Raw genomic sequence first — 21631 nt, forward strand, 5'->3', positions numbered from 1 at the left:
AGCCTTGGGAGAACTGAAACAGAGAATCCAGCTAAACTCTCCTTGACCCCTGATCCACCGAACTGTGAGATAATAAGCAGATACTGTTTTAAGCCACCAAGTTTGTGGTGATCAGTTACACGGCAATAGAAAACTAATACCGTGAAAAGATGCACCCCAATGTTCACTGCAACAGTATTCACAATAGCCAAGACATGCAAGGAACCTAAATGTCCATCAACAAGTGAATGGATAAAGAAGATGTGGTACATATATACAATGGAATACTACTCAGCCATAAAGAAGAACAAAATAATGCCATTGGCAGCAACATGGATGGAACTGGAGATGATCATACTAAGCGAAGTAAGCCAGATGGAGAAAGGCAAATATCATGATATCTGACAAGAACCAAGAGATATGGTGTGGGCTGACCTGGGCTGGGGATATGCCATCCTGTCTACTCTGAGCCTAGAAATGAACCCTTAAAAGGTCCTCAGCACAGTTTCCTTGCCCTCAGGCAAGCCACCCATGCAATTAATACCGCAGGAACCTAGGCTTCTGGGTCCAGTCCTGGCTGAGGCACAGCCCTGGCCACCGCGGAAGTTGTCCGTTAACATGACTGTCTTCTGGAGATTAAGCGGACTCATCAAAGCATTCCTGGCTCTCAATAAATATTAGGTATTGTTATTATTATTATTACTATTATTATTATTATTATTATATTGAGGGTTTATGAACAATGCCTGGTTCCCACGAGGCAGGCTGTATGTAATAGATAAGATAACATTATTTGGGGCCAAGATCACACAGTTATTAAATGGAGCCAGGATTCAATCCAGGCAACCTGATTGCCAACCTATGCTCTATGCCACTATGGCCTGCCACCTCTCCAGGATAATCACTGGCAGCTTTACTATATCATAATATAAGTGTGACGCTGATGCATGGGGCTTCCTCAGGAAGCACCCGGAAGAATGCTCAGGCAAGGAAGGGACACTGCAGGAATTCACAAGAGGCAAACCTCCAGGACAGCTCTGCTCCCAGCCCCAAGCAGAAGGGACCGTCTCGGCAGTTATCGTCGCTGAATCCCTCAACTGCTCCCAACAGATGGAAAGGATTAGGAGGCAGGGACAAGGTTGGGGCCTTGGAGAACACTAAATACTGGTGCAGGACTTTTAGAGCCTTGGTATCAGCGATTTCAGCTTGGTTAGCTTTTTAGGACACTGCAAACAAATTGGATGTGGAGGGCCAGGTGCAGGGAGCAGCCTCTGGTCCTGGAAGGCTGCCACGCCACCTGCAATGGGAGAGAGCAGGGGAGGAAGCTCATTAGCCGTCCCCGGATCATTAACTCTTGGTCCCCGGCGGCACAATCACTGAGTTTGGACTTTCCCTTTTTGTCGGTCTCTCTGAAGGAGTCTCTGGGGGCTCCAGCCTGGGCCAGGGCGCTCATCTCAGGAAGAAAGTGGTACAAACCTCCCCTCTGGACAGAGGAGTTAGTAACCATTGTTATTTGGGTAGAATAACAAAGACTACTGTTTACTGAAAGCAGCTCTGCTCAGGTGGGGAAACTGAGGCTCAGAGAGGTTAATTAACTTGCCCAGGGCACACAGTTTGAAAGTGACGGAGCCAGAGGCCAAAGCAAACCCATCTGATCTCCCATCCATGTTCTTAACCATCACCATGCCCTCCTTTTTGTAGGATGGATAACAGTTCTCCATGGTCAGCGAGAGTAACCGAGAATGTACTTCAGGGGCCTGAGCAGCAGGCAGGGGGGTGTAGGCAGGAGGCAGGCTGGTCAGACGGCGTGGGTTATTCAGGTAAGCATTGATGGTCCCTTGCTCAGTAAATAAATTTGTTGGCTGATATTTATTGAGCACCTCCTATTTTTGAGGCCCTGGGGATGGAGGGGCAAATGGGAGAAACTGGGTCCCAGCTCCCGCGGGGAGGGTAGGGGAGAGGGGACCGCGACACCGGTCATCTCAGTTGGTGGTGGGGACAATGACAGCAAGGAAAAAAAGGACGAGGCACATAGTTACGGCGACACAGACTGCAGGGCCGTCTCGGAGACGCTCCTGGGGAGGTGACACTTGGCTGAAGCCGGAATAGTGAGAACTGACCCCTGGGGAAGTCTGGGGAGAGAGAATCCAAGGGAAAGAAACAGCAAAAGCCCTGACGCGAAGAACAAATCTGAAAGCAGCCGCGTGTCTGGGGAGCAGGAGTGACGGGGGTGGGATGAGAGAAAACCAAACAGCTGCTGCCCCCCAGGCTGACTCCACGCCTCTTCTCTGACCCTCACACTTGGATTCTACTTTTCTGTGTCAGGTTTGCAGACCAGGCTCTGACGGGTCCTGGCACAGGTCTGGGCACAGGATCGGTGCTTAATTGATCTTCACTGAACAGATCTGACCTGAACCCACAGGGAGAAGGTGGTACCTGTCGGCAGGGTTTGGGTGACAGCCCCTAAGGCCACCGGGCAGTGAAGAACAGGTCAAACTTTGCTGCTGTAATGAGATGGGAGCGACCGCCCGGCTTGGCTTCCCTCGGAATTGGGGACTATTTAGGGCTTTTTGTGCGGGGTCAGGGGTCTGCGTCTTGGCTGCTACAGGATTAGGCAAAGCTCTGGCCTCTCTGCCTGCACCCTCCTCCTGCAGGGCCACGTGGCTCCCTCACCTCTTTTAGGACTTTCTTTAAACCTCACTTTGGGAGAAGACTTCCCTGATAATCCCTCCTCCAAGCTCCAGAACTTTTCTCCCCTTTCTCCATCTTATTTTTCTCCAGAGGACTTATAACACTTAACACGCCGTAGGTTTTACATAATGACTTTGTTTCTCTCCTGTCTCCCCAGCACTAGAATGCAAGCTCTGTGGAAGCAAAGATATTTGCTTTTTGGTTAATTGCTGTGCCAAGCTCAATAAATATTTGTTGCATGAATGAGTGAAAGAACAAACGAATGAATGTTACCAGAGCCGGATGACTTGAGGCAGAATAAGCATCATCTGTAGGACACCAGCTAAGCAGGGGCAGCCCCCAAATAAGACAGTTTGCATTTCAATAAACTTACTCAACATTTGCCAATTAGCACATCTAGGAGGAAGCTATTTCAACATGTACACTTTGTGTTTTATGCTTCAGTATTACTTTTATTTTGAAGTAACAGTGGTGATCTGGGGAATTAGATCTTTTCAATGCTTAAAGTCTTCAAATCCGGCCTTAAACATTGCAGCTCTCCATCCTGCCAAACCTTATCTATCAAACAGAGCCCCCTAGTGAAAAACTCAACTCCCATTGCCTGCCTATTTTTTTAACTTTCCTCTAAAATTTAGAGCCTTTCTCAGTTCAATCTCAATCTTTCCTTTCAGTAAGTTTTACCTAGCTTGGGTATGGTTTAGTAAAATGCAGATTTCTGGGCCCAGTGGGTCTGGGGTGGAGCCTGGCCACGGATTTTGCTGTGAGAAACACTGGTGTCACTGCTGTGAAGGATGGATTTAATGTTGGTACCCATTGGGACGTGGGGTCAAAGAAGGGGGACTCAAGCACTACACTGGTCAGTAAAAAGTGCATATCCTCCAAATATCCCAAGTTGGCATTAAAAAATCCTAAAGTGATGAAGAGTTCAGGAAGAGAAGATGGGGACCTGCCCAAGACAGAACAGCAAGTGAATTTCTCCCTTGTCTCCTGATGGCATTCCATCCCCGACCTTGCATCCTCCCTGGTTACACAATGTGGCTACTTCTAATGCTGCATCAGAGAGACTAAACTTTAGGAAAGACTGTTTGTTATTGCCCTGGGAGAAGGTGTTTCCTACGGCCTATAAGTCTTAGGCAAAATCATCCCCTTGGAGATAAGCTTGGAGCAAGTAACTAGATACCTGAAAATGTTTAAACATCACAAATATCTAGTCAAGGCAGGAAATCAAAACAGCCCTTGGCTACCTTCTCATATAAACATCCACCACTGCTACTGAGTGTGGATAAAAGCATGGACACCAGGGTCAATTTCTGGCTATTCCACTCAGTGGCTGTTTGCCCTTGGAAGTTAATTAGGATTTCGTGCCTCAGTTTACTCATCTGAAAAATGGAGATAATGCTTGTGTCTACCTCAGTAAGCTGTTTAAGAGAATTAAAGTTCTTAGAAGAGTGCCTGCCAGAGTAACAGCTGTTCTCTTCATTTGAGATTCTGGAACCACTCTTCTTAGGTCATTCTCTCGTGCCATGTTTTGGAGGGAGTCACATGCAACTCTCACTCTGAGTTTCCTCATCTGCCGAAAGGAGATGAGAACAGCTGCCTTTGTTGCCTGGGATTTGACACAGGCATTGCTGAGTAGGCTGGATTCTAGATTCGACATTGAATGGGATGAAATGCAGGTAAGTGGAGTGCAGCGAAGGGGAGGGTGTGGCTGGAATGAAACGGGAAAGATGGCATAAATGGAAGAGAAATGAGTGGAGCAGGCAGGAAGCAGAGGAGGAGTGTGGTTGAAGTGGGACGGGGTGTGGTGAATGGGGGAGAGAGGAGGGAGGGTTAGTGCGAGGCAGAATGGAGGGAGGAAGGAAGAACTGGTGAAGTGGGGTAACATGAGACGGGACCTGCCTCCTGACCAACACGGGGTGCCCCAGCATAGTTGTTATCTGACAGGGCGTCAGGGATGGTGTGGGGAGGGGGACCTCAAGGCTGCCTTCCTTGGTAAGACCAACAAGAGGGAAGGGTAGAGAGGCCATGATACAGGTGCAAGAATGGATCCCCCTAAATGCTTGAACTTCCTGACACTCACCCACTTCAAAGCTCACCAAGACTTGTGCTTCCCTCTCCCTCAAGCTCCCAGAACCTGGCTATGACCTCAAACACTCTGTGAGGACCTCAGTGAGGTGCTGCGACCTTTATGCTATGATCTCACCCATGGTTCTGGTCTAGTAACTAGCAACAGAGGGCTCCAGGCTTCCAGAATTAGCCTTCATTGGTGGGGACAAATCCCAGGCAATGAGGGCAGCTATTCTCATCTCCCTTGAAACTGGCGGTGGCGCCCCACGTCCCCAGCTAGTGTCAGAGCCTTGGTGAGAATCTGCATTCCCAGAGTCCCACTGTAAGTCATTTTGCAGATGAGCTGACAGATGAAGTGGGAAACTGACACTCAGGCACAGCCTCCAAGGAAAACCCGTTGTGGATTGGAGCCTGCTACTCCTCACCTCAGAGGCACTGATCCCATCTCAGGACATGGCCTCCCTTCTCCCCCTCCTCAGACAGGGCTCAGAACACCCTGCAGAGGGAAGCTCACATTAGAATCTTCAAATATCTGGGAGCTGGCCAGCTCTTGGCACATACAGGGTTGTGAGTTTACTAATGAGTCCCTAGGTTGAGTAGGGCTTGGGCGGGTGGGCAAAGTGCTAGGAGGCATATAGCAGGTGGGAGGTTATATGCTGGGACTCTCTGGTTGCAAAGAATAGAAATGATACTCAAACATAACTTAAGCACCCAAAAAGTAAACATATTGCTTCACATGCCAAAGAAGTCCATGAGTTTCAATGCTTCAGATATGAATACAGAGAGATGACATTGATATAGATATACATATAAATATAGACATAGATGATATAGATATACATATAAATATAAAAGTATTTATACATATAAATATTGATATAGATATATAGACACAGATGCTCAATTTTTATCATCAGCTTTTTCCTCCCTTCCTCCATCCCTCACCTCTGATCTTACTTTATTTTCAGGTATACTATTTCTACATGGTAGGAAAATGGCACTCAGAAATTTGTTTCAATGGTCCTTTTAGAACTAAAGAGTCTCTCCTTCTCAGGGTCCATGTTGATCCCTCTAACCCAACATGGCTTAGAATAAGCTGCAGAGTCAAAGGGCCCTCCTGCACCCCTCCTCTCTGCTGTGGGAGTGGTGGACACAGAACTCACATGCCCAACCTTGAATGTGGGTAAAATCCTGGGCCTTGCTACTGAGAGTTCAAGACCCCTTGATTGATCACATCGCTAGACTTAGATGGAGAGAGGAAGGGGAAGGTCCCAGAAGTAGAGGACATAACAGTCTTTTATCAGATGGGGAGGTGGCACCGAGCAGAGGACATGAGCCCAAGGCTCTGACGCACACAAGGAGTGTGATTGCCCGATGTGCGGACTTGGACAAGTGCCTTTGTTTCCTCCCTCTGCCCTCTCTTCATCCATTTCTCTCACTGACATCAAACAAAAAAAAAAAACTTTTTATTTTAAGCAATTGTAGATTCATGTGTAGTTTTAAGAACAAAATAGAAAAAGATCATAGAGAGGAGCTTCAAGATGGCGGAGTAGTAAGATGCAGAGATCACCTTCCGCCCCACAGATACATCAGAAATACATCTACACGTGGAACAGCTCCTACAGAACATCCACTGAATGCTGGCAGAAGACCTCAGACCTCCCAAAAGGCAAGAAACTCCCCACGTACCTGGGTAGGGCAAAAGAAAAAAGAAAAAACAGAGACAAAAGAATAGGGTCAGGACCTGCACCAGTGGGAGGGAGCCGTGAAGGAGGAAAGGTCTCCACACACTAGGAAGCCCCTTCGTGGGCGGAGACTGCGGGTGGCAGAGGGGGGAAGCATCAGAGCCACGGAGGAGAGCGCAGCCACAGGGGTGCGGAGGGCAAAGCGGAGAGAGTCCCTCACAGAGGCTCGGCGCCGAGCAGCACTCACCAGCCGGAGAGGCTTGTCTGCTCACCCGCCGGGGCGGGCGGGGCTGGGAGCTGAGGCTCCGGCTTCGGCCGGGAGGGAGTCCGGGAAAAGGTCTGCAGCTGCCGAAGAGGCAAGAGACTTTTTCTTACCACTTTGTTTCCTGGTGCGCAAGGAGAGGGGATTCAGAGCGCCGCCTAAACGAGCTCCAGAGACGGGCGCGAGCCGCGGCGATCAGCGCGGACCCCAGAGACGGGCGTGAGACGCTAAGGCTGCTGCTGCCGCCACCAAGAAGCCTGTGTGCGAGCACAGGTCACTCTCCACACCGCCCCTCCCGGGAGCCTGTGCAGCCCGCCACTGCCAGAGTCCCGTGATCCGGGGACAACTTCCCCGGGAGAACCCACGGCACGCCTCGGGCTGCTGCAACGTCACGACGCCTCTGACGCCACAGGCTCGCCCCGCCTCCTCCGTACCCCTCCCTCCCCCCAGCCTGAGTGAGCCAGAGCCCCCTAATCAGCTGCTCCTTTAACCCCGTCCTGTCTGGGCGGGGAACAGACGCCCTCAGGCGACCTACACGCAGAGGCGGGTCCAAATCCAAAGCTGAACCCCGGGAGCTGTGCGAACAAAGAAGAGAAAAGGAAATCTCTCCCAGCAGCCTCAGGAGCAGCGGATTAAATCTCCACAGTCAACTTGATGTACCCTGCATCTGTGGAAGACCTGAATAGACAATGAATCATCCCAAATGGAGAAGGTAGACTTTGGGAGCAATGATATATATATATTTTCCCTTTTTTCTCTTTTTGTGAGTGTGTATGTGTATGCTTCTGTGTGTGATTTTGTCTGTATAGCTTTTTTTTTTAACATCTTTATTGGAGTATAATTGCTTTACAATGGTGTGTTAGTTTCTGCTTTATAACAAAGTGAATCAGTTATACATATACATATGTTCCCATATCTCTTCCCTCTTGAGTCTCCCTCTGTCCCACCCTCCCTATCCCACCCCTCTAGGTGGTCACAAACCACCGAGCTTATCTCCCTGTGCTATGTGACTGCTTCCCACTAGCTTTCTATTTTACATTTGGTAGTGTATATATGTCCATGCCACTCTCTCACTTTGTTTTTATCATTTGTCCTAGGGTTCTGTCTGTCCGTTTTTTTTGTTTGTTTTTTTATTACTTAAAAAAATTTTTTTCTTAATAATTATTTTTTATTTTACTAACTTTATTTTATTTTACTTTATTTTATTTTATCTTCTTCTTTCTTTCTTTCTTTTTTTCCTCCCTTTTATTCTGAGCCGTGTGGAGGACAGGCTCTTGGTGCTCCAGCCAGGTGTCAGGGCTGAGCCTCTGAAGTGGCAGAGCCGAGTTCAGGACACTGGTCCACAAGAGACCTCCCAGCTCCATGTAATATCAAACGGCGAAAATCTCCCAGAGATCTCCATCTCAACGCCAAGACCCAGCTCCACTTAACAACCAGCAAGCTACACTGCTGGACACACTATGCCAAACAACTAGCAAGACAGGAACACAACCCAACCCATTAGCACAGATGCTCCCTAAAATCATAATAAGGCCACAGACACCCCAAAACACACCACCAGACGTGGACCTGCCCACCAGAAAGACAAGATCCAGCCTCATCCACCAGAACACAGGCACTAGTCCCCTCCACCAGGAAACCTACACAACCCACTGAACCAACCTTAGCCACTGGGGACAGACACCAAAAACAACAGGAACTATGAACCTGCAGCCTGTGAAAAAGAGACCCCAAACACAGAAAGTTAAGCAAAATGAGAAGACAGAGAAACACACAGCAGATGAAGGAGCAAGGCAAAAAACCCACCAGACCTAACAAATGAAGAGGAAATAGGCAGTCTACCTGAAAAAGAATTCAGAATAATGACAGTAAAGATGACCCAAAATCTTGGAAGTAGAGTGGAGAAAATACAAGAAACGTTTAACAAGGACTGAGAAGAACTAAAGAGCAAACAAACAGTGATGAACAACACAATAAATGAAATTAAAAATTCTCTAGAAGGGATCAATAGCAGAATAACTGAGGCAGAAGAACGGATAAGTGACCTGGAAGACAAAATAGTGGAAATAACTACTGCAGAGCAGAATAAAGAAAAAAGAATGAAAACAATTGAGGACAGTCTCAGAGACCTCTGGGACAACATTAAGCACACCAACATTCGAATTATAGGGGTCCCAGAAGAAGAAGAGAAAAAGAAAGGGACTGAGAAAGTATTTGAAGAGATTATAGTTGAAAACTTCCCTAATATGGGAAAGGAAATAGTTAATCAAGTCCAGGAAGCATGGAGAGTCCCATACACGATAAATCCAAGGAGAAAAACGCCAAGACACATATTAATCAAACTATCAAATATTAAATACAAAGAAAAAATATTAAAAGCAGCAAGGGAAAAACAACAAGTAACACATAAGGGAATCCCCGTAAAGTTAACAGCTGATCTTTCAGCAGAAACTCTGCAGCCAGAAGGGAGTGGCAGGACATATTTAAAGTGATGAAAGAGAAAAACCTACAACCAAGATTACTCTACCCAGCAAGGATCTCATTCAGATTTGACGGAGAAATTAAAAGCTTTACAGACAAGCAAAAGCTAAGAGAATTCAGCACCACCAAACCAGTTTTACAACAAATGCTAAAGGAACTTCTCTAGGCAGGAAACACAAGAGAAGGAAAAGACCTACAATAATAAACCCAAAACAATCAAGAAAATGGTAATAGGAACACACATATCGATAACTACCTTAAATGTAAATGGACTAAATGCTCCAATCAAAAGACATACACTGGCTGAATGGATACAAAAACAAGACCCATATATATGCTGTCTACAAGAGACCCACTTCAGACCTAGGGACACATACAGACTGAAAGTGAGGGGATGGAAAAAGATAGTCCATGCAAATGGAAATCAAAAGAAAGCTGGAGTAGCAATTCTCATATCAGACAAAATAGACTTGAAAACAAAGACTATTACAAGAGACAAAGAAGGACACTACATAATGATCAGGGATCAATCCAAGAAGAAGCTATAACAATTGCAAATATTTATGCATCCAACATAGGAGCACCTCAATACATAAGGCAAATACTAACAGCCATAAATGGGGAAATCGACAGTAACACAATCATAGTAGGGGACTTTAACACCCCACTTTCACCAATGGACAGATCATCCAAAATGAAAATAAATAAGGAAACACAAGCTTTAAATGATACATTAAACAAGATGGACTTAATTGATATTTATAGGACATTCCATCCAAAAGCAACAGAATACACATTCTTCTCAAGTGCTCATGGAACATTCTCCAGGATAGATCATATCTTGGGTCACAAATCAAGCCTTGGTAAATTTAAGAAAATTGAAATCATATCAAGTGTCTTTTCCGACCACAATGCTATGAGACTAGATATCAATTACAGGAAAAAATCTGTAAGAACTACAAACACATGGAGGCTAAAGAACACACTACTTAATAACCAAGAGATCACTGAAGAAATCAAAGAGGAAATCAAAAAATACCTAGAAACAAATGACAATGAAAACACAATGACTCAAAGCCTATGGGTTGCAGTAAAAACAGTTCTAAGAGGGAAGTTTATAGCTATGCAAACCTACCTTAAGAGACAAGAAACATCTCAAATAAACAAACTAACCTTACACCTAAAGCAATTAGAGAAAGAACAAAAAACCCCCAAAGTTAGCAGAAGGAAAGAAATCATAAAAATCAGATCAGAAATAAATGAAAAAGAAATGAAGGAAACAATAGCAAAGATCAATAAAACTAAAAGCTGGTTCTTTGAGAAGATAAACAAAATCGATAAACCATTAGCCAGACTTATCAAGAAAAAAAGGGAGAAGACTCAAATCGATAGAATTAGAAATGAAAAAGGAGAAGTAACAACTGACACTGCAGAAATACAAAGGATCATGAGAGACTACTACAAGCAACTATATGCCAACAAAATGGACAACGTGGAAGAAATGGACAAATTCTTAGAAATGCACAACCTTCTGAGACTGAACCAGGAAGAAATAGAAAATATGAACAGACCAATCACAAGCACTGAAATTGAGACTGTGATTAAAAATCTTCCAACAAACAAAAGCCCAGGACCAGATGGCTTCACAGGCAAATTCTATCAAACATTTAGAGAAGAGCTAACACCTATCCTTCTCAAACTCTTCCAAAATATAGCAGAGGGAGGAACACTCCCAAACTCATTCTACGAGGCCACCATCACTCTGATACCAAAACCAGACAAAGATGTCACAAAGAAAGAAAACTACAGGCCAATATCACTGATGAACATAGATGCAAAAATCCTCAACAAGGAGCTTCCCTGGTGGCGCAGTGGTTGAGAATCTGCCTGCCAATGCAGGGGACACGGGTTCGAGCCCTGGTCTGGGAAGATCCCACATGCCGCGGAGCAACTGGGCCCGTGAGCCACAACTACTGAGCCTGCGCGTCTGGAGCCTGTGCTCCGCAACAAGAGAGGCCACGATAGTGAGAGGCCAGCGCACCACAATGAAGAGTGGCCCCCGCTTGCCGCAACTAGAGAAAGCCCTCGCACAGAAACGAAGACCTAACACAGCCAAAAAAAACAAAAAACAAAAAATCCTCGACAAAATACTAGCAAACAGAATCCAACAGCACATTAAAAGGATCATACATTATGATCAAGTGGGGTTTATCCCAGGAATGCAAGGATTCTTCAGTATACACAAATCAATCAATGTGATACACCATATTAACAAACTGAAGGAGAAAAACCATATGATCATCTCAATAGATGCAGAGAAAGCTTTCGACAAAATTCAACACCCATTTATGATAAAAACCCTCCAGAAAGTGGGCATAGAGGGAACTTTCCTCAACATAATAAAGACCATATATGACAAACCCACAGCCAACATCGTCCTCAATGGTGAAAAACTGAAACCATTTCCACTAAGATCAGGAACAAGACAAGGCTGCCCACTCTCACCACTATTATTCAACATAGATTTGGAAGTTTTAGCCACAGCCATCAGAGAAGAAAAAGAAATAAAAGGAATCCAAATTGGAAAAGAAGAAGTAAAGCTGTCACTGTCTGCAGATGACATGATACTATACATAGAGAATCCTAAAGATGCTACCAGAAAACTACTAGAGCTAATCACTGAATTTGGTAAAGTAGCAGGATGCAAAATTAATGCACAGAAATCTCTTGCATTCCTATACACTAATGATGAAAAATCTGAAAGAGAAATTAAGGAAACACTCCCATTTACTATTGCAACAAAAAGAATAAAATATCTAGGAATAAACCTACCTAAGGAGACAAAAGACCTGTATGCAGAAAATTATAAGACACTGATGAAAGAAATTAAAGATGATACAAATAGATGGAGAGATATACCATGTTCCTGGATTGGAAGAATCAACATTGTGAAAATGACTCTACTACCCAAAGCAATCTAGAGATTCAATGCAACCCCTGTCAAACTACCACTGGCACTTTTCACAGAACTAGAACAAAAAATTTCACAATTTGTATGGAAACACAAAAGACTCCGAATAGCCAAAGCAATCTTGAGAAAGAAAAACGGAGCTGGAGGAATCAGGCTCCCTGACTTCAGACTATACTACAAAGCTACAGTAATCAAGACAGTATGGTACTGGCACAAAAACAGAAATATAGATCACTGGAACAGGATAGAAAGCCCAGAGATAAACCCACAAACATATGGTCAACTTATCTTTGATAAAGGAGGCAAGAATATACAGTGGGGAAAAGACAGCCTCTTCAATAAGTGGTGCTGGGAAAACTGGACAGCTACGTGTAAAAGAATGAAATTAGAACACTCCCTAACACCATACACAAAAATAAACTCAAAATGGATTAAAGACCTAAACGTAAGGCCAGACAACATCAAACTCTTAGAGGAAAACATAGGCAGAACACTCTATGACATAAATCACAGCAAGATCCTTTTTGACCCACCTCCTAAAGAAATGGAAATAAAAACAAAAATAAACTAATGGGACCTAATGAAACTTAAAAGCTTTTGCACAGCAAAGGAAACCATAAACAAGACCAAAAGACAACCCTCAGAATGGGAGAAAATATTTGCAAATGAAGCAACTGACAAAGGATCAATCTCCAAAATTTACAAGCAACTCATGCAGCTCAATTTCAAAAAAACAAACAATCCAATCCAAAAATGGGCAGAAGACCTAAATAGACATTTCTCCAAAGAAGATATACAGATTGCCAACAAACACATGAAAGAATGCTCAACATCATTAATCATTAGAGAAATGCAAATCAAAACTACAATGAGGTATCATCTCACACTGGTCAGAATGGCCATCATCAAAACATCTACAAAAAATAAATGCTGGAGAGGGTGTGGAGAAAAGGGAACCCTCTTGCACTGCTGGTGGGAATGTAAATTGATACAGCCACTATGGAGAATAGTATGGAGGTTCCTTAAAAAACTAAAAATAGAACTACCATACGACCCAGCAATCCCACTACTGGGCATATACCCTGAGAAAACCATAATTCAAAAAGAGTCATGTACCAAAATATTCATTGCAGCTCTATTTACAATAGCCAGGACATGGAAGCAACCTAAGTGTCCATCGACACATGAATGGATAAAGAAGGCGTGGCACATATATACAATGGAATATTACTCAGCCATAAAAATGAATGAAACTGAGTTATTTGTAGTTAGGTGGATGGACATAGAGACTGTCATACAGAATGAAATAAGTCAGAAAGAGAAAAACAAATACCGTATGCTAACACATATATATGGAATCTAAAAAAAAAAAAAAAAGAAAATGGTCAGAAGAACCTAGGGGCAAGACGGCAATATAGATGCAGACCTACTAGACAATGGACTTGAGGATACAGGGAGGGGGAAGGGTAAGCTGGGACAAAGTGAGAGAGTGGCATGGACATATATACACTACCAAACGTAAAATAGATCACTAGTGGGAAGCAACCGCATAGCACAGGGAGATCAGCTCAGTGCTCTGTGACCACCTAGAGGGGTGGGATAGGGAGGGTGGGAGGGAGGGAGATGCAAGAGGGAAGAGATATGGGGACATATGTATATGTATAATTGATTCACTTTGTTATAAAGCAGAAACTGGCACACCATCGTAAAGCAATTATACTCTAATAAAGATGTTTAAAAAAAAAAGAAAAAGATCATAGATCTTTTTACCCAGTTTTCCCCAGTGGTAACATCTTGCATAAGTAGAATATAATATCAAAGCCAGGAAACTGACACTCATACAATCCACCAACCTAATTTAGATTTCACTCGTTTTACATGCACTCGTGTGTGTGTTTAGCTCTAAGCAAGTTTATCATGTGTGTAGATCTGTGTGACCGCCACCACAGTCAAGATCCATTACCACAAGAATTCCTTGTGCTGTTCTTTCATAGCCAGAGCCACCGACCTCCCTCCCCTATTCTCTAATCCATGGCAACCTGGATTCTCCATTTCTATAATTTTGTCATTTCAAAAATGTTATTTAAATGGAATTTTACAGTTTGTAAACTGTGGGGACTGGCTTTTTTTTCCACTCTGCCTAATTCCCTTGAGATCCATCCAAGTTGTTACATGTATCAATAGCTTGTTCCTTTTTATTACTGACCAGTAATTCATAGTATGGGTGTTCCACAGTTTGTTTAACCAGTCACCCATTGAAGGACATTTGGATTACTTCCAATTATTGGTTATTATGAATAAAGCTGCTATGAACATTCATGTACAGGCTTCTGTGTGAATGTTAAGTCTTCATTTCTCTGGGACAAATGCCCAAGAGTGCAATTGCTGGATTGTACGGTAAGCACGTGTTTAATGTCATAAGAAACTGCCATATTCTTTTTCTAGAGAGACTGTATCATTTTACATCCCCACCAGCAATGAATGAGTGATCCAGGTCCTCTACATTCTCACCAGCATTTGGTGTTATCGCTATTTAAAAAGAAAAAACATTTAACCATCCTGACAGACACATAGCGGTATCTTGTTGTGGTATTAATTTACATTTCCCTAACAGCTAATGATGTGAACGTGTTTTCACATGACCCTCACTGACTTTTACAGGATCAATCTTCAGAAAGTTTTCTCACTTGGTAAATGAAGATAATAATGACAATAGCACTTATCACACAGAGATGCTGTGAAACTTCTCATGAAGCACGTGAAGAGTGATTGGCACATAAGTATTCAAGAAATGTCAGCTGTTACTTTCCTGTAAGAGAGGGGTTAATAGTACAAGCTGCAGAGTCAAACAGAACCTTACTTTACTGTAGCTGAGAATCCTCTCCCTAAGTCTTACTTTATTGCTCTATAAAATGGGAAGAATAACGTTACTTACCTTACAAGGTTGCTGTGAAACTCAGATAAGACATGTAAGGCACTTACTACAGTGCCTAACAAGTACTAAACTCTGCTTTCCCCTCAAGTATTCAGTTTATCAGAGGCCCCTATTAAGCCTTGTCTCCTTAACTGACTCTTCATGCCTCTCCCTTCATTGCTTTCCAGTCTACCAGGGTCTCTCTGCTGGGGCTGGGGTGGGGGAATACTGGATACAAACTCTCCCTCTGAGGATTATTATTCCACTGGGGCCCTCCACTGCTCCTGAAGAAACAACAGATTTGGCTGGGGAGCTGTGTGAGATCACATTTATCTAAGAAGCTTCCAAATGAAAACTAGCATTTGTACTTATTGCATTTCACCTCCAAATTTGATTACATTCCTCTTCTGCTGTAAATCTGCCTTTCCCTCTGCCAACTTATTATTAAAGCCAGGATGGAATTGGTGGAGCGATACGCAAAATTTCCATCTTGGCTTTGACATTCCAGGAAGTTACAAACCAATTACAGCTGCTGAGCCTCAGGCCCTGATGAATCACAGAGCACAGCAAGGGATGGAAGGGGCCAGAATGGGGACGTTGGGGAGACAGTGAGCTGGGAATCAAAGGTCAATTAAAATAAAATGGTCAATTTTAATTTGAATGTCTTGCTTATATTCACATCATTTTCCCATAAATGAGAAAGTAAATGAAGCTTTTTCATTTGTGTGGGTGAAGTGTGTATTTTTTGAGGGCAATGACGGGTTTTGAAATGGTTTCAGGGTCTCAAAGACTTGAAATTTTAAATGTCCCAGGGAGAAAAAAATCTGGTGACCTGCCCAAATGTCAGCAGCTGCCTAACAAAGAGCCATCAGCCCAGGCCTTAGGGGTGTGTGGGTCTAATGTCATCAGTTACAGCTTTGGGAATAAGCACCTCTGTGTTTGGGGCCTGGCTCCACCACTTAATAGCTGTAGGAGCTTAGCCAAAGCATGAGCAACTTCTCTGTGCCCCTATTTCCTCATCAGTAAAATGAAGATAACAGTGCCTACCCCTGCTGGTTATTTTAAATATTAAGATAAATAATGTACCCAAAGTGTCAAGCACATTGCCTGTCCAGGTGTTCAACGTTATTTCCTTTCTCCTTGATCGGTGGACCTGAAGCCAAACCAGATGACCTCAGACAACAACAGTTTTACTAGATCTTAATTTAGTGGTATTCGCCTTCCTGATGGGGACCTAAGTTTCAGGGCAGTTTTAATTTCCTTCACGTGGGCTTCTTGAACCTGTTCCTCTCCCAGAGGCAAATGGTTGGAGGGGTTCAGCACCGTGGACAGCGGAAGTGCTGCTTGCTAGATTATCACGGAGTTCGTTCACTGGCGGGCACTTTGGCTCAGGGTTCAAAGACTTGCTGTGAGCTGTACAGTTGACTCGGTGTTAGGCTGAAGTCTTGCGGCTTTGGCTCTCATGAGTGGGGAACATTTGCTTCCAAGTTCGTATGTCTCTTCTCCAGTTCAGGTCAGGGATTCCTCCAGAAGGAATTCCCTGTCTTTTCTTTGGGGGCTGCTCTGTCTGCAGGCGTGGGTTGCTGGAAAGGGAAGGGTGAGACGAAGGTTACTAGGGAGGACTAGGAATGGGAACTACCCATGATAACCCAGGACAGGGTAGCTCGGGTGGAGAACTAAGAATTTTTTGAGAAGAGCCAAATTCATATGAATCTGAAGGATGAGGAAGAGAGACAAATGGGAGAATGCCTAGCAAATTCAATAGCCAGAAGAGTCAAGTCCACAGTAAAGCAAGGTACAATGCATGGATCAAAGTGGTTCAAGAATAAGACCATGAATAGCTAGTGGGCACCAGAATGCCCTTACGAAGTGATGCATAGAATATGCAGGAGAAGGTATTCGTTTTTTTGTTTGTTTGTTTGTTTGTTTAAAGATTGATTGATTGATTGATTGCTATGTTGGGTCTTCGTTTCTGTGCGAGGGCTTTCTCTAGTTGAGGCAGGTGGGGGCCACTCTTCATCGCGGTGCGCGGGCCTCTCATTATCGCGGCCTCTCTTGTTGCGGAGCACAGGCTCCAGACGCGCAGGCTCAGTAGTTGTGGCTCATGGGCCTAGTTGCTCCACGGCATGTGGGATCTTCCCAGACCAGGGCTCGAACCCGTGTCCCCTGCATTGGCAGACAGATTCTCAACCACTGCGCCACCAGGGAAGCCTAAGGTATTCGTTTTAAAGGAGCTAGGTCAGCCTGTTGGAGCACCCACCAGGGAAACAGAGACCAGAAATGGAGCCAAGTCCAGACTGGTGGATGAGGAGCATGCAGTAGCAGTGATTTGTTGTCTTTTTCCATCCCTCCATTGACCTTTCCCAGGACACTGAGAAAAATTCTAGCAAATGTGGTGGTGATGGGAATTGCGGGGGGTTTCCAAGAGGGAGGCAAGAAGCCTTTGTTTCCCCACTCCTTTCTCATATTCCTCATCATGCCACAAACCATTGCCTTGGATGACGAAGACAGAGCAAAAATGTGTACCTAGGGAAAAGTCCCAAATTAAGTCACAATATGTACATGGGGAGAGTTCAAGAGCAGCTCTAGCTGAGGAGGATGAGGTCATGGTGTTAGCCTGAGATTGAAGGGAGAAGAAGGCAGAAAACAATATCCACACATAACACACCTCTGCCTGGCAGCAATCAACACCTGTTAATTCATTTGCAAGGTTTGGTTCCTGAAAACACCTGCTCCTCTATTCCCCAAGCATCTGATGTTGTCCTTGAAACCAGAATGCCATGTTCCCAGAGAGAAGAAGAGACACCAACAAACACAGCTGGCAGAAGTCACCCAGGTGACCCTCGCTCCTCCTCCCAGCCCTGTACCTTTGCTGGTGAGGCCAACCGACAAGCTTCTCCCTCCCTCTGCCCACAGCTAAGACCCACTCTGCAGGAACCCCTGGCATTCATGTTTGCCAAGGAATCCAGCCACCTTTTACCTGACCCATGCTCTGAGTGATCAGGTGAGGGCTCCAGGCCAACAGAAGGGAAATCAGAGGGGACCCCTCACCCCCCTCCTGGACCCCTGCCCAGGCCTCTCTGTCTTTGACTGTGCTGCTCCCAGATCTGGTTTAGGTCATACTTGAAGAAGGTTTTCTCATTTCTCTCCGTATCAGTAGTTCTCAATGTGTGACCACACTTTGGGACCTGCAGCATCACCTGGGAGCTTATTTGAAATGCAAATTCTGCAGCTCCACCCCAGACCACAAAAACAAAAACTCTGGGAATGAGGTCCAGCAATCTGCTTGAGCAAGCCCTCCAGAGGATTCTGAAGCACACTGACACTTGAGAACCCTTGTCTACAGGAGTCACGAGAAGATGCCTCAAATTCCGTGATGTGCAATTGTTTCACTGTTCACCCCAGTTGGTGAACTCCTGGATTAATTCCAATTTTTTCTTACAACAACAAAAAGTCTCTATCGGACATTCTCTCATATGCATCTTCATGGACCCATGCAAGTATTTCTGTAGGGTATATTCTTAAAATGGATTTACCAGGACGAAGGATATACACACACTCAAACACTGATAGATATGCCAAATGGGCCTCTCAATGCACCAACTTGCATTCCCACCACAGAAAATGAAAGGGCATGTGTCCTCCACAGTCTTTCCAGCTTCAACTAAGTGTTCTCACTGTTTTCATTTTCTTTTCCAATCTGAGAGGTGAAAATGATACCTTGTTTTGATTTGCATTTCTTCAGGAGTGAAATTGAGCATCTTATGTTCATTAGCGATTTTAGCATAGTTCTTGTTTGGTTATCTCTATTTTCAGCAATCAACATGCATGACTTATATAATTAAAAAAAAAAGAAAGAAAGAAAGAAAGAAAAAAATGCTGGCCCCCTCTTTTTCGCAAAGTGCTTTACAGTCCATGAAGGAGCCAGAGGGAAGTTTTATGGCTGAGTGTAGGGTGACCAACTGTGCAACAGTTTGCAGGGGTGAGAATGGGGGTTCCCAGGATACAGGACCCTTCGTGCTAAAACTGGGAAAGTCCCAAGCAAACCAGAGTGAGTTGGTCACCTAGTTGGGTGATTTGCTCAGGGCATTACAAAGCAAATCAGCAGCCAGCCTTAGGGGAGGCTCCCAGACCCCTGATCCCCAGTCTAGGGCTCCTCCTTCACCCCAGGCACCTCTTGTGGAGAAACAGAAATAGACATGGGTGTGCTGGGTGACAGGACTTGTCAATCTCACCCAACTAGACAGGAGACCCCTTTTGCTCATTTACCTCTTAAGCCCATTGTGTATCACAGAGCCTGATGAAGAGTTGGTAGCTAGAGTTAGACTAAAGTCATCATCACAGGGTTGAGGAGGGAGAGACCCGACACCGCAGGACAGTCCCACCCTCGAATTTCGATCGCAGTTGATTTGGGGTTTGGAAGGCCTATTGTCTTCATTGTACTACACCGTTTTATATAAGGGACTTGAGTGTCTGCAGATTTTGTTATCCGTGGGGGCCCCTGGAACAAATCTCCCATGGATACCGAAGGATGACTGTGTCCTGATCACAGAAAATTCGAATCCATCCAATGACTTTACAAGGAAATGTAGTTGAAAGACCATGGGTGTTGGACAGATTTGAGTTCTAATCAGCCAAGTCCAATCACTTACAAGCTACATAGCCTTGGAAAACTGCTCTGATCCTCAGTTTTCCCATCTCTAAAATGGAACAAATAATACCTACATCACAGCAGAATGGTTAAAACATGAGGAGGACACGAGGAAGAAAAGGCAAAGAGGGTAGATTATTCTTTCCCTCAAGGTGGGAAGAACCAGCACCGGGGCAGCCTGGCCCAGTTGCCACAAGAGAAGGAGTGGCATCTGCTTCAGGTCTAGGACTGAAATACAGTCCACACTCTCGTCACTACTACACACTCCCTGGCACAGAGCTGAGTGTGCCCGGAGAAAGTCACGTTTCTTCCTAGAAGGAGCCCTCCCCTTCTGTGTGGCCGTGGGGCTGTGTCTACCCAGAGGAGACACATTTTGCAATTGCACACAAAGGCACCGTATAGGCTGGCAGCAGCCCTGGTCTGCAGCACCTCTGCTCTTCATGGTCCCTCCATTTCTCCCACCCAGAACATGGAGAATAGTTTCCTCTCCTATGGACCCCAGGGCTGGGTCAGGCTAACCCTGACAGGTCATGTGAGGAGCAGTCTTTTGCTCATTATGAATCATAAATCATTTGCAAAAGAGGACGCTGCCTATTCGCTGGCATGAGGTCTCTGTGTGAACTACTATGTAGGCAGATGGCTGCCAATTAAGGAGGGACTGGCCATCGTAAATTAAGTAGGGCCTCAAATGGGGCTTTGTTCAGCGAGATTCCGGCTCTAAATCCTGACACACCTTTATCCCAGCCTGGCCTCATGTATTTACAGACCCAACAGGAACCCAGCTATCGATGCTGGGGGATGTCTTTGGGCAGGATACCAATCTTCCCAACAGCTAGCCCCCGTTCAATTAAGAGAAGAAGAAAAGGTGACTGCTAAATGTTCAGTTTACTTCCATCCCTACAAAGATCCAACCCAACGGAGAGGGTAATCTAATATATTCTGAGTGATTTAAACTCATTTAAATAAAACAAAGAATTCTGCAGCAATGAGCTGCAGAGAAAACGGGGGTTTGATGACTCCACAGAACAAGCCAAAAATGTGGCTCAGAAAAGAGAGGAAACCCACAGAGGTGATCTAAAGTATGACTGCTCAACCACCTAGCTAACCAGCTAAATGGACAGGCAGACCAAGACCAGGAGATAAGCCTGCAACACCGTGAGAAACCAGCATGGATGGGCCCTAGTTCTGCTTTCAATGATAAACCCGAATGAATTATCCTGGACGAGGGAGCACCGCTATCAATTAAACTGAAATTATATGCTGATAAAAGAGCTGTGTGATAATAAAAATTAAGCACATTCATTCGGATGCTACACACACGTCTCACACCCTCTGTTCAAGGCACAGGCTCCACATCCATCACATCCGCGTAGACACGGCACCTGCACTCCCTCTGATGCCATCAGATGCAAAACCCCTCTCCCTCAGCCTGCACAACACTCACCTGGAGACCACCTGGAGACTCACCTGGAGTCACCAGTGACTCCACACATAGATCCCCCCCCCACCCCAATATTCATGCCCCACCCACCCCGGAGCCTCACACGTACCAGTGGCCAACTATCCATGCCTAACAAGATGACGGAGGTTCTGCAGCTCTAGTGGTATCACTCCACTCCTCAGGAAGGTGCCACCCCCCTGTGGCCTTGTGCGGTCCCCAGCTCAGGTCATAGTGCTGCAAGCACAGCTCTGCCCTCCCGAAGGGGATAAGGTCCCTGTCAACCAGGGGCTCCACGTAGGGAGTCAGGGAAATGTAGTCTCTGGCTGGGAGCCATGTGCCTTCAGACTCACTGCAGGGGGGTTTGAAATCTTGTGGTTGTCACCCTCACATGTCACCGCGTGGCATTACAGACATTTGTGAACGATGAGTCCTTCCACATCTTGCAAGTTGGGTGGTTGTCATCCACCCAAACGACCTTCTCAAATACTT

This window comes from Balaenoptera borealis (assembly GCF_965194805.1).
Source record: "Balaenoptera borealis genome assembly, chromosome: 16".
Taxonomy (NCBI): Eukaryota; Metazoa; Chordata; class Mammalia; order Artiodactyla; family Balaenopteridae; genus Balaenoptera; species Balaenoptera borealis.